Source organism: Carlito syrichta, unplaced genomic scaffold, assembly GCF_000164805.1.
Source record: "Carlito syrichta isolate Samal-C Ts95f unplaced genomic scaffold, Tarsius_syrichta-2.0.1 Scaffold308874, whole genome shotgun sequence".
In the NCBI taxonomy this organism is placed as follows: Eukaryota; Metazoa; Chordata; class Mammalia; order Primates; family Tarsiidae; genus Carlito; species Carlito syrichta.
The window spans coordinates 425,399-437,442 of record NW_007252970.1 but is presented as its reverse complement, the minus strand read 5'-3'; the positions used below and the strand labels follow the sequence as shown (position 1 = coordinate 437,442).

The window sequence follows — 12,044 nt, the reverse complement described above, 5'->3', positions numbered from 1 at the left end:
CAATCCTCCTACCTCAGCCTCCCAAAGTGCTGTGATTATAGGTGTGAGCCACTGTGCCTGGCCGCTTTTCTCTTGTTAGCCAGTCTTTTATTATAGGAGTGTTGGCCGTGACCCTTACGATGGGTGAGGAAACGGATCACGCCTTTTCACTCTTACAGAAACAAGCCAGTGACAGCAGCATAAAGTGACAGCTGACATTGGGAAGTTCCACCACCACAATCTTGAGCCTTTTCCTATAAGGCAAACAATCCAACTTATTCCCAAGACCCTTAAAAACCTCACTGCACCACAGCCAAGCACAGGTTAGGAAGTGGAAGTGTTCACCCTACGATCCCCTCAAAATGGTCCAAATTACAGGCAGCACAAGCGCCATAAGAAGGCTCCAGGTCTGTCATGGCCACAACACCTGACACAGTGCTAGGCACATAGAAGGCCCTGAATTAACAAATGTCTACTTAAAGAATGAAACCAATTTTCACAAGTAAACTCCTTGCCTCTTTTGCCACTATTTCCAGAAAAAGGACTCAGGATGTTTAGTTTCAGAAAGCAGTGGAGGGTGAACACATTTGGAAAAGCTTCCAAAAGTATGGATACCCCAAGGGGGCAAGTGTCCACTAAATCACTGGTGTGAGACCACTAATGTCCCAACGATGTCTGATAAACAGGAAATAACTTTATCAAGATGAGGAGTTGATTGCCAGTGGCCCAGTTCCTCCCAACTGCCCCCACTCCAAACATCTCTGGTGTCACTCTTCTCTCTCTTCTGTGCCTGTTCTCTTGATTTTCTGGTCTTTCATCTCCCTCTCCTTCTCCTGCCCCTCCTTTCTTCCCCTGTCCTTCTCATGCCCTCAGCCTGCCAGTCATTCCCAACTTGTCCCTTTCCACCCACCCAAGCACACCAGGTCAAGTCCTTCCTGAGGCCATCAGATAGAGAGATTGCTCCCCACATACAGGTGGAGAGATTGTACCCCTATACCCAAACAAAGTGCCTTCAGTAGACAAGCCCCTTTGTCTACCTTCAGTCTACAAAAGGAAACTCACCTAGAACCAAATACTTTCCTTTTCTCATTTCTCAATTTCTTTCTTTCTTTCTTTTTTTTTTTTTTTTTTTTGAGTTGGAGTCTCACTCTGTCGCCCAGACTGGAGTGCAGTGGCCGCTCCCAGCCACTGCAGCCTCAACCCACTGGGCTCCAGCAATCCTTCCGCCTCAGCCTTCCAAGTAGCCGGAATTACAGGCATGCGCTACCATGCCCAGCTGATTTTTTGATTTATTGTAGAGATGAGGTCTCGCCAAGTTGCCCAGGCGGGTCTCGAACCCGCGGGCTCAGGCAATCCACTCACCTCAGCCTCCCAAAGCACAGGATTACAGACTGAGCCACTGAGCCCGGCTCATTTCTCAATTTCTACTGGGGTAGGGCGTGTCTGTGTGTGTGTGTGTCCCAAATAACTGTGTGTCCAAAGCACCTTTCAAGTCTGTGTGTCCTTACAATCTACTTTGGTCTGTCTAGAGTTTATAGCATTGTAGGAGAGGAGCTTGAGTCTATTTTCTGATTTTAATTAAGCCTTTTTGGGTTACAGTGACCCAGAGGCAACTATCTTGCCAGTTCAGGCAGCCTCTGAAAGGAACTTAGGGTGGAATTGCTGGGCTAACTGAAAGCTTTTCTCAGAAAAGACCCTCATTGGCAAGCCATGTGGCTCAAATTGGATGGACAGTTGCTATGCTGCTGTTTCATTCTCTCGTGGCATGGTCAGTAATCTAGCAATTGGTTTTCAGGGACACCTTGGGGTCCTTCTAAAGGATTTTGTGGTTTGTGACCAGCCCTAGTGAAGTTTGTGACTTCTGTTCTATGGTTCTGCAGGCAACTGCCCCCAGGTGAGTGGTGAGGCTGGAATCTGGTCAGGCTGATTCCACAGCAGAGATATCCCAGGCAACCTCATTTGAAGACAAACCTCTCAAATGAGGAGTTGAATTAATAGAGAGAGACAATTTAGAAATGGATTTGAGTTAGAAAAGGTAATTTGAAGGATTCTAGCAGGCCAGCTGACTTCCAGAAGCTCTGCTAGGACAGACCAGTGCTGACCAAGTGACTTAATCTCATGCCTCAGTTTTCACATCTGTAAAATTGGTTAGCAATAGCCTCTGCCTCAAAGCACTGTGATGAGGATTAAATGACATATCTAATGTGCTTACTCTAGCATCTGGCATGATATGTGCTTTAAAAAGTATGTGGGTAGTTAAAAGTAAAAAAAGAAAAAGAAAAGAAAAAATAAAAATTGTGAACTTCTTAAGAGACGTGGCAGAGCTGGAATAAATAGTAATGCAAGATACTTGAGGCCTGATCCCTCAGATGTGAGGACTGTGGCTACCCTCTGCCATTGTGGTCTGTCAGTCTGTGCCACTGAATAACAGGGCAGGTGGAAGTATCTCCGGGCTAGCAGGCTCACTGAAAATTCAAAGCACATGCTCTCAGCGCAGTCATGGTTATAATAGTGGTAAGGAATTGGAAACTGTGGTGACAGCTTCCCAATCCCACAGTCATTACAGTCAGGGTGTGCCTGTGGGGCCACATGTGAGAAGAGTCCTGGCCCAGGCCCAGGCCCAGGCCCCTCATGCACTTACTGACTTTGCCTCTCCCCAGGCCCCATGGCTCACCTCCCTCATTCCTGGAGATTCTACCAGTGACTCGGGGACCATGTTGGCAGGCTCTGGGCCTTCTTAGCACCCCTCCCTCTCCACACTACCTCCTTACCCTCCAGGCTCACACCAAAAAACAGACAAAGCACCACCCACTTTACTCTGTCTGGTTTTTAGCCTTAAGTGAGAGGGTGATCATCTTAAAATATTAGAGATCCTGTTTCTACCTCTGAGACACTTTGATTTAGAAAAGGCAAGAAGACTTCAGTACTTCACACTGAAATGTAAATATTTCAGGTAGTGTGACAGGCCAATGCAGCCCTCAAATGATTATCAGGACCTGCTCTGCCTCATCTCAAGGCACAGGGTGACTTAGATGCTGAGCTGAGTTTTCTTTTTTTATTATGAATATATATATATATTCATATGAATTTTTTTCATATGAATATATATATATTCATTATGAATTTTTTCATATGAATATATATATTCATATGAATTTTTTTCATTATGAATATATATATATATATATTCATATGTAGTATATGTATACTATATATACTACATTTATCGGAGCTGGGTTTTCTAGGATACCTGAAGAGATTGACTTGGCATCCAGTGCATAGGTTCATGGGTCTGTGGGCACTCAAGGCCCCTCACAGTTCTGGCTCTTATCTCAGGATTATTCTTGAAACATTGTGACTGAAACTCCTAGCACTGTTTCTAGTAGGGATTCAATCCCACAGATCTTTAAAAAAAAGTCATTTCTGAGAAATTCAAATCCATATCAGGAATGATAATAGGATGGCTGCCTCCCAAGGTTTGCAAGCTGTGCAGGATTTAGCTGCAAAAAAATAATAAAATAAAGGAATCCAGTCCCTTTTTGTTAATTGTGCCAATGCTTTCATTTTTCAGGCAATTTCAGTTCAATCCCAGATCTGGTTTCTGGAGTCACATTTTTCCAATCATCCTTCTCATTTGCAGGGAGGAGTCTTATGTTCAAGTGTGCAATTTGAATTTGCCCAGGTGCTGGCAGTTATGGAGGGTTTTCATATTCAAAGCTGCACATGCTTTGGAAATGTGACCTCCATGATTGCAACAGGAGGCAATCATCTTTGGTGGGGAGGAGCAGGAGGCGGAAGCTCATATGGGAGTTTGTGGGCTCTGTCCTTGGACTTGAGCATTTCTCTGGCATCTTGCCCTCTCTGTCTATTTTCATGCCGTTAACTAGCACCATTAGTGAAACTTCCACCCTTAGAGCAGTCCCGTCACCAGAGCCCCTGTCCGGGTTCTCCATCTACTTATGGCAGCATTGCCCAAGCTGGAGAGCTTGTTAGACAAATACTCAAGTAGATTCTTATGATCAGGCAAGTTCAGGAAGCCTAGGCAATGTTTTTTCTACCCAGATGTTCCACCATCACCCGGAGCACACTATGATTAAAACCATACTCATTCTAAAAGCAACTCATGCTAAAAACTGTGCTGAAAGAATGAGGCAGAACTATACGTGGTCATGTGGAACAACCCCCAAGAAGGCTCCAAAAGTGAGAAAAAAAAGCAAGCTGCCACCATTATCATAGAAGCTTGCTTCACTGATCTCTGTGGAGTCAACTCTCAAGATTAAGGGATACCCTCCATTTCCAGCTATGTCCACAGAGCGCTGGATGGGCTGGGAAGCCTCTCCCTAGTGGGTCCAGGCACTACTTTAACTGTTTTTTAATTAACTGTCCAAACACTCCCCCAATTGCACAGATAAGAGTGTTTATTTGCAGCTAACAAAAAGATTTACAGTATGAACCCATCTACTTTAAAAAAGGATCTACAAATACATGTGTAGGCTTGTAAATGCAGACATTTCAAGAAATGTGAACAGTGGTTGCTTCTGGGAAGGAGTACCGGGTGTCTGGCGTAGAAAGATTCCCACTATACCCTTTTGTGCTGTTTTAATTCTTTACAGTGCTCATGCATTTTTCCCCAAATTTTTATTTTGAAAAATTTCAAACAAAGATATAGAAAAAGTAGAACAATGAACACACATATATCCACCATGATTCTACAATGAACATTTCAACATATTTGCTGTATAGTTCTGTTTCTATCAGTCAATCCCTCTATTTATTTTTTTTCTTTGTTGAACTACTTAAAAGCCACAGGCATCATAACACACTCCCCCTAATTATTCAGAATGACTCTCCTAAGAATAAGTAGATTCTCCTTCCTAACCACAAGCCATTATCACACCAAAGAAAATAAACAATAATCTCCTAATATCATCTAATTTCCAGTCCATATTAAAACTGTCCCAATGTCCCCTAAAATGTCTTTTGTAGCCTTTTTAAAATCCAGAATCTAAAATTAAGGTTTGAGCTTTGCATTTACTTACGTCTCCTTAATTTAATCTAGAACAGAACATACTCCTAATTTTTGTGGATGACATTGACTGACTTAAGAGTTCAGGCTTGTTGTCTTGTAGAATATCTCACATTCTGAATTTGTTTCCTCATGGCATATGGTATTTTATTTTCAGTAAAAAAATTTTAGCACCAATAGTAATCAAAGAAACCAGACCCTGTTTTAATATAAGCAGCATCCTTTAAATGAGTTTGTCTTCCCAATATGCCTAGCAGCAGCAAAGCCCTGTCTTCTGGCTCCTACATCAGATCCTTTAACCATCTCTCATCCTTCATTCTCCATATCCAGTCAGTTCCCAGTTCTGGGAATTTGCCCTTTGACATGCCTGATGGCTTAATGCCTTCTCTGGTCCCACCGTGCCCCTACCCTGGGCCAGGCCTTCAACGCCTCACCCCTAAATTATTGCAGCTGCTTCCCAATTGACCCTTTTAGTGCCAGAATCCACCCATGAACATCTGCTGTGCTATGGCTATAGAAAACACACTTCCTTCATCATGTCACGTCTATCTGGAAAACCATCAATGACTATTTCCTACTTTATAGAAAAAAAGCACATCTTTCTGCAGTTGGAGTCAGCCTTGAACACAGCCTTCAATGCCAGACAGATCTCTCCTGACAACCCAGTGCTGCCGGTTACTTGCTGAATGGCCTTAGAGAAGTCACTAGGCTCATCGGACCTTTCATTTTTTTATCTGTAAGATGGAAACAATCATTGTGCCTACCTCTCAAGTGTGTGCTGCCTACAGAGCTCCCGTTCTTCTTAGGGTCACTCCAAATCTTGCTTTCTCCTTGAGTCTCAGCTCAGGCCCTGCCTCTTCTAGGAAAACTTCTCGTTCACAGCAGCCTGCTCTCTCTGAATTTCCATAGCACTTGTAGTCTCAAGGGAATGTTAGTAGATGCTAGTCTCATTGTCCACTCACATTTACGTGTTCTTCTTATCTACTCATTTGGATGGCTGGGGCCTCTTGAGAACAGGAGTAGATCTGCCCATTGTTTCTCCTAGAGCCTCCCAGAGAGATAGTGCAATGCTGAGCATGTATCCAGTAGTTCACAGCTATCACTTGACTGAGTGTGAGAAGATGCTTTGTTCATCTTTAGAGTCCTCCCTTCAGCCCTGGGAGAATATGCTCTGATTATCTTAGACTCCTGTGAGACAGAAAGGACCAAGGGCTGTGACCAACATCCAAATAATCATAGTCATTGCTTTTATTTACAGAGTGCCTATTATGTGTTCAGCATTCTGAATATATCGATGCTTCTTGACTTACGATGGGGCTATGTCCCAATAAACCCATTGTAAGTCAAAGATATCATAAGTCAAAAATGCATTTAATACTCCAAAAACCCATTGTAAAGTCAAAAAAGTATAAGATGAGCTATCACAAGTTGTGAGCCATCTGCATATTCTATTTGATTCCAATTTAACAGATGAATAGAGGCTGAGAGAGGGTAAGTAATTTGCCCAGGGGCACCCAGTTAATAAATGCTGAAGCTGGAACTTGAGCCCCAGTCTGTCTAAATACAGAGTCCATAGTTATTCCCTGCTGCCTCTGCAGTAACAGTGAACAGTACATTGATGGAAGCAAGAAGGAGTTATCAGAGTTGCTGAGATGAGGACAAAATTTATTCCAGTACTTTGTAAGTGAGAACGCCCACCCTCAGGGTAGTATTGTGTTACCAGTGGTGAGGCAGCTTCTGTGAATCTGTTTCCTTCTCAGAACCAAGGTCCAGACAGGCTTCCTTGGACCATGGGAGAAAATGAAGCAAAGCAGCTCATACTGGAAATGGATTTAAGGTCCTTGTCTCTTTCTCAAAGGGCCCTAAACTGACCATCTGGATTAATGGGAATGCCCAGATGGTTCAAAGTGATGACAAAGAAGTAAGTAAGAGAGCAAAGGATGAAAGGATGGCAAGTAAACAGGGAAAAGGACAGGCAATTAGATTAAAAAATATGAGTTCAGGGGAATCCCACTCATTCGCCTTCCTAAAGAACACTCCATGCAACTGGAAAGTGGCGCGTTCGTGTATGTGTGTATCATATTAATTTTATATATGTATGTGTGTGTTCAATCTTTAGATTTAAATAAAGAACAGACTGAATTCAGAGTCAAGCTGCCTTCTTCTCAGCTGCCACTTCATCACCCCCACATCACATTTCCCAGCTGGAGGGCAGTAATTGCACGGCCAGATCTGGCCCCATCTGGGAAACACCAGGGTCTTCCTGAATCGTCATACACCATGCTGGCTGCCAAGGCGTAAGGTGACCTAAGCAAAGCTTTCACACAGGCCATGTGCACAGAGTAATAAAATCCCAAGAGAATGTGGCAACAGAGGCAGAGCTGCCCTACCTGCCAAATTTCCAAAGGGAAGAAGGAACTTGCTGCGTCTGTATTTGCCCCCAGGATTGGAAAAATGTATCTCAGTCACTGGAACTGAAGGGGGGTGGCCTTTGCCTTCATAGGAGAGTCACTGTTTATACAAATCCTGCTGATGGCCTGATATATGTGTGTGTCTTTATATAAATAGAGCTATACACTTACTTTGCCAGATTGCATCAGCTACCTGCTTAACATTTTACTCTGGTGCTTTCAAACCAACAGTCTGAAAGTCAGAATAATCTGTGGCCTCTGCCGTGTTTCCCAGTTTGGTATTTTGCTTAGAGAATACAAGAAAACCCACATCTGGTACTCACCCTTGAGATAGTCACTGATTGAAAGATATCTGTTTTCATTTGTTAGAAACTATGTCACTTTGACAAAGCTCATTCACAGGAACAAGCAGGGGTGGGGGATGGAGAGTGGCAATGTGTCACATCATGGTAGTGGTAATTCTTAGAGAAACCAAGCAGTGAGCTGGCTGCTTATAGTGCTTGCTGTTGCCATTGCACTCTTTCATTTCTTAATTCAGTAAACACATGTCAGGCATAGAGAATACAAAGCAAATAAAGCATGTCCCTTCCCTCAAGGAATCTAGCCTTTGTCTCCGGTTCTCTCAAGGAGGCCTTCACCAAATGAGAGGTTCTTTAGAAAGAATGTCCAGGGATTGGTGGTCACTATGGTTGCCTCAGCTGCTGCAGGAAGCTCCCCTTCCCATGCCAAATATATTGTTTTCCAAACAATTTAAATATGTAGTCGAGATCAAAAGCAAAAATAAACGCGTTATAGTGTCAGAAATGAAGAGAAACTCAAAGTCACAGCAGCAAACAGGAATTGCAACTACACGGCCTACAGAATGGCAGGGTGGCGATGGGAATAGCATCTGAGCTCCTGGAAGAAAAGTCAGCAATGAGAGAGGCTGGCCCAGAAACAGGGATGGGGGAGAATTCACACCTTAGGAACTGCAGCTAATAAGGAAATCTGAAAGGAACTGTAAAATAAGTATGTTTAGATTGTTCAAAGAGATTTTTAAAGGGAGCGAGAACTATAAGGCAAGAATAGAATGGTTTGAAAAATATAGGTGAATGTGAAAAAGAACCAAAATATGTGCATTGCAATGGAAAAAGGGACACTCAATAGAGTGATTAAACAATAAGCCAGATAGAGTTGATGAGAAGATTAGTGAACCAAAAATCTGAGGAAATTATCTAGAACTCAAAGCAGAGGGAAAAAGAGATGGAAAATATGAAAGAGAAGTTAAGCTACATGGAGGACAGAATGAAAAGTTCCAGTAAGTATCCAGTTGGAGTTCCAGAAGAAGAGAATAGAGAGAAGGGGAAAAGGCAGTATTTGAAAGATAATAATAATAATAGAAGATATTCTCCAGAGTTGTTGGAAACCATGAATTCTCTAGCTTCCTGTCTTAGTATCAGGCTCTAAAGCTGGCATGTGTGTAGTCAGTCCAAGTTCTTGATATAGACCAATGTTTCTCAGTGTTGCTGGTTTTTGTCATCTCCTCTCTTCTCCCAGGAACTTTTGTGAACGTTTATTTTCTAATATTCCCCCATATAACTTTAATTCTAAAGCTATACTATATATCTGTTTGTGTACTGTATGTGCAGCTGTGTTTTATGCAAGCATCTTATAAGCTGTTTCCATCACCTGGAAAGATGGCAGTTCTACTTCCTTATGCCTCTTTCTTTGCTTGACTTTCTAGTCACTCTTCAGGTGTCAGGTTAGACGTGACATCCTGAACCTTCCAGAATAAGTCAGGCCCCTATGTTATATGTTCTCCTTTAAAGCACTTATAAAAATTATAAGTAAATAATGATCTGTGTAATTATTTATTCAGCAGGGACCATGTCTCTCTTGTGTTCTGTGTCACCAGGGCTCACCACAGTGACTGGCAGATAGCAGATGCTCAAATAGCTGAATAAATGAGTACAATGAGTGACATTACCTGAAAAGAAAAGAGAAAAGTCATAGCTTTGGGAGGGGCCTTGGAAAGTTATTTTAACTCTTCCCCAGTTTATGAGCAGAACTATTGTGCAACTGCTTCTGAAAGAGCAAAGTATGGGCTTTTCTTAAAACCACACTACAGTAGTTCCTTTTTCCTTTAAATAGTTCTCATTATTTGGAAGCAAAAGGTGGTCAGGAAGCTGTTGAGAATAGAGACAGACCTTTTTTTTGAAAATATGTAAAAATAACATCTAAAATCATTTCCTATTTTAGAAGAGCCAGGGAAACTCCCAGCTTCAAAGAAACTGTAGTAAATCCTTTTGTTACAGGGAATAATGAACCAAATTGAGTGGAGACTCTCTTTTTATCCACCCCCCACCCCTCAAAAAAACCAGGTTGAAATCTGGTGTGCTTATACCAACTCACAAGAGCCAGTTATTAATTTTGAGAGCTGGTTGTTAAATACAGCCATTATTTAAAATTAAACTATATAAACTTACAATTAAAGCAATCATATTAAAAACAAAGGTAATAAAAACCCAAAACTCATCCCCTCCTAATTATCTTATTACGCTTTACTATCATCCATGCTCTTGAGGTTACTTAGGTCTTTTGTATCAGTGTATTGGAAATACCACATAATGTTCTGCCACTGTGCATGTCTTTCCAACTCCACATCTAGTGACATCAAGTTGGTAGTCTGAAATTGGCTACGGCAGGATTTGCATCACAGAAATTGGCAAATGCTACAAAACCAGTGTGCAATTTTTTTTTTTTTTTTTTTTAGTCAGAGTCTCACTTTGTTATCCTGGCTGGAGTGTAGTGGCAATCCACCGCTATTACAGCCTTGACCTGCTGGGCTTAGGCGATCCTTCTGCCTCAGCCTTTCAAGTAGCTGGAACTACATACCACCACACCCAGCTAATTTTTAAAATTTATTGTAAAGACGAGGTCTTGCCAAGTTGCCCAGGCTTGTCTCAAACCCGTGGGCTCAAGAAATCCTTCTGCTTTGGCCTCCCAAAGTGCTGGGATTGCAGGCATTAGCCACCACGCGGCCATCAGTGCTTACTCTATTGTTTTGTTAATCATCTTGAGAAGGGGTCAAGAACTTTCCCCATGGCCCATTTTTGTATAGCACACAACCTAAGGATGTTTTTTACATTTTTAAGGGATTGTAAAAAATTAAGAAGAATATGTAGCTGCAAAGCCCAAGATATTCACTAACTGTCTCCATAACAAAAAATGTTTGACAACTCTTGGTCTAGGCTTAAGAAAGTGATGCAGAAAATGTTAACAGCACAGTTTAAACTTAAAATTGTGTTGTCTCTGGAACTGTTACATTGTAAATTGTACAAAAAATTGAGGACACAGTCTTCCAGTATTTAAAAACTATTATCTGATTTAGTAAAGAAGTCACTTACGTCACTGACACAAACCAGAGACATTTCAACATTCATTTTATTGTTTCACTTTTGTCTTACTCATGAATATAAATCAATATATCAACTAATACTCATGTCAGAACCACACCCACACTTGTCAATTGCCACCTTAGGTTGGCTATGGATACAATAGGCAAAAATCAACTAAACCATGAATATGAGTTAATTAGCTATATGAAATTTACAATAATAAATATTGTATATTTTATGATTATTTGTGAATTGTGAATCATAATGAAGACAAGTGTATATGTATGTACACGCACGCACATACATACATACATATATGCAGGTTGTTAGGCATTTACCAGCACACACTGGTAAGAAAGGGTAAAGGTCTGTAGGGATTTGAGTATTTAGACAGGTTCATGGTCCCCTTTCTTCATCTGGGTCGAGTAAAGCTCCTAGCCTGAAAACAAACATACATCTGAGCTGTCTTAAAACATGTGAGTTATGGCTGCAAGCTCTAACCCTCTTCATCTGATCATGAGGATGGGGGAGGCTGTCTAGCCCTTGAGGCCTTGAGTTGCCTGAGAAAGTCTTCATGAAAAGATAACATTTCACTTTGGTGACAAATATGTTGATTTTGCAGATAACATCCACATTTTGCCCTCGAGAAGGAGCATTCAACAAGGACATTGGTTTTCATGTTTTTCTCTAAACAGTGATTAGTACAAATTAATAAATCTTTTTGTTAGGGGAACATTGGGCTATATTTCATCTTGGTTCAGCTAACAGAGAAAAAAGGAATATGTTTCCTTGGGTTCAGGATATAAAGAACAAGAAACTTTGAAGCTATATAGACCTGACATATGCCTCTAAGTCATACTAAGGACACAGAGCACCAGTTATGCACATGAGCAGGACACATGAGAGCATATCCCTTATTTTCTCTGGCAGTGGAATTTAGAAACCTCTGGAAACAGAGGTTCTCAAAATTGAGGGTGCATCAGAATTACTTGGAAGGCTTGTTAAAACACAGATGACTGGGTCCTATCCCCAGAGTTTATGATTTGCTAGGTCCAGGGTGGGCCCCTTCCCCCCCACCCGCAATTTGGACTTCTAACCAGTGCATTTCTAACCATACAGCGGAATCAGCAATAAAATGGAATGAGCTATTGATACATACAACTTGGGTAATTCTCATCAGCATTCAGTTGATCTAAAGAGACCAGGTACACATGCACAAATACATCTTATATGATTCCATTTCTAAAGAAT

General features: G+C 41.6%; 1 protein-coding gene across 2 annotated transcripts in view; it reads right to left on the bottom strand.

The window, feature by feature from the left end:
• PLAC1 (placenta specific 1) overlaps positions 1 to 7,559 on the bottom strand; it is an 89,034-nt gene extending 81,475 nt beyond the window's left edge. Inside the window, exon 1 of one of the 2 annotated variants that reach the window (XM_008066289.1) lies at positions 7,396 to 7,559. The gene's annotated coding sequence lies outside the window, so the exon portion shown is untranslated. The remainder of the gene's footprint in view (positions 1 to 7,395) is intronic. The other variant, XM_008066290.2, reaches the window with a different exon arrangement.
• Positions 7,560 to 12,044: the final 4,485 nt, after the last annotated feature.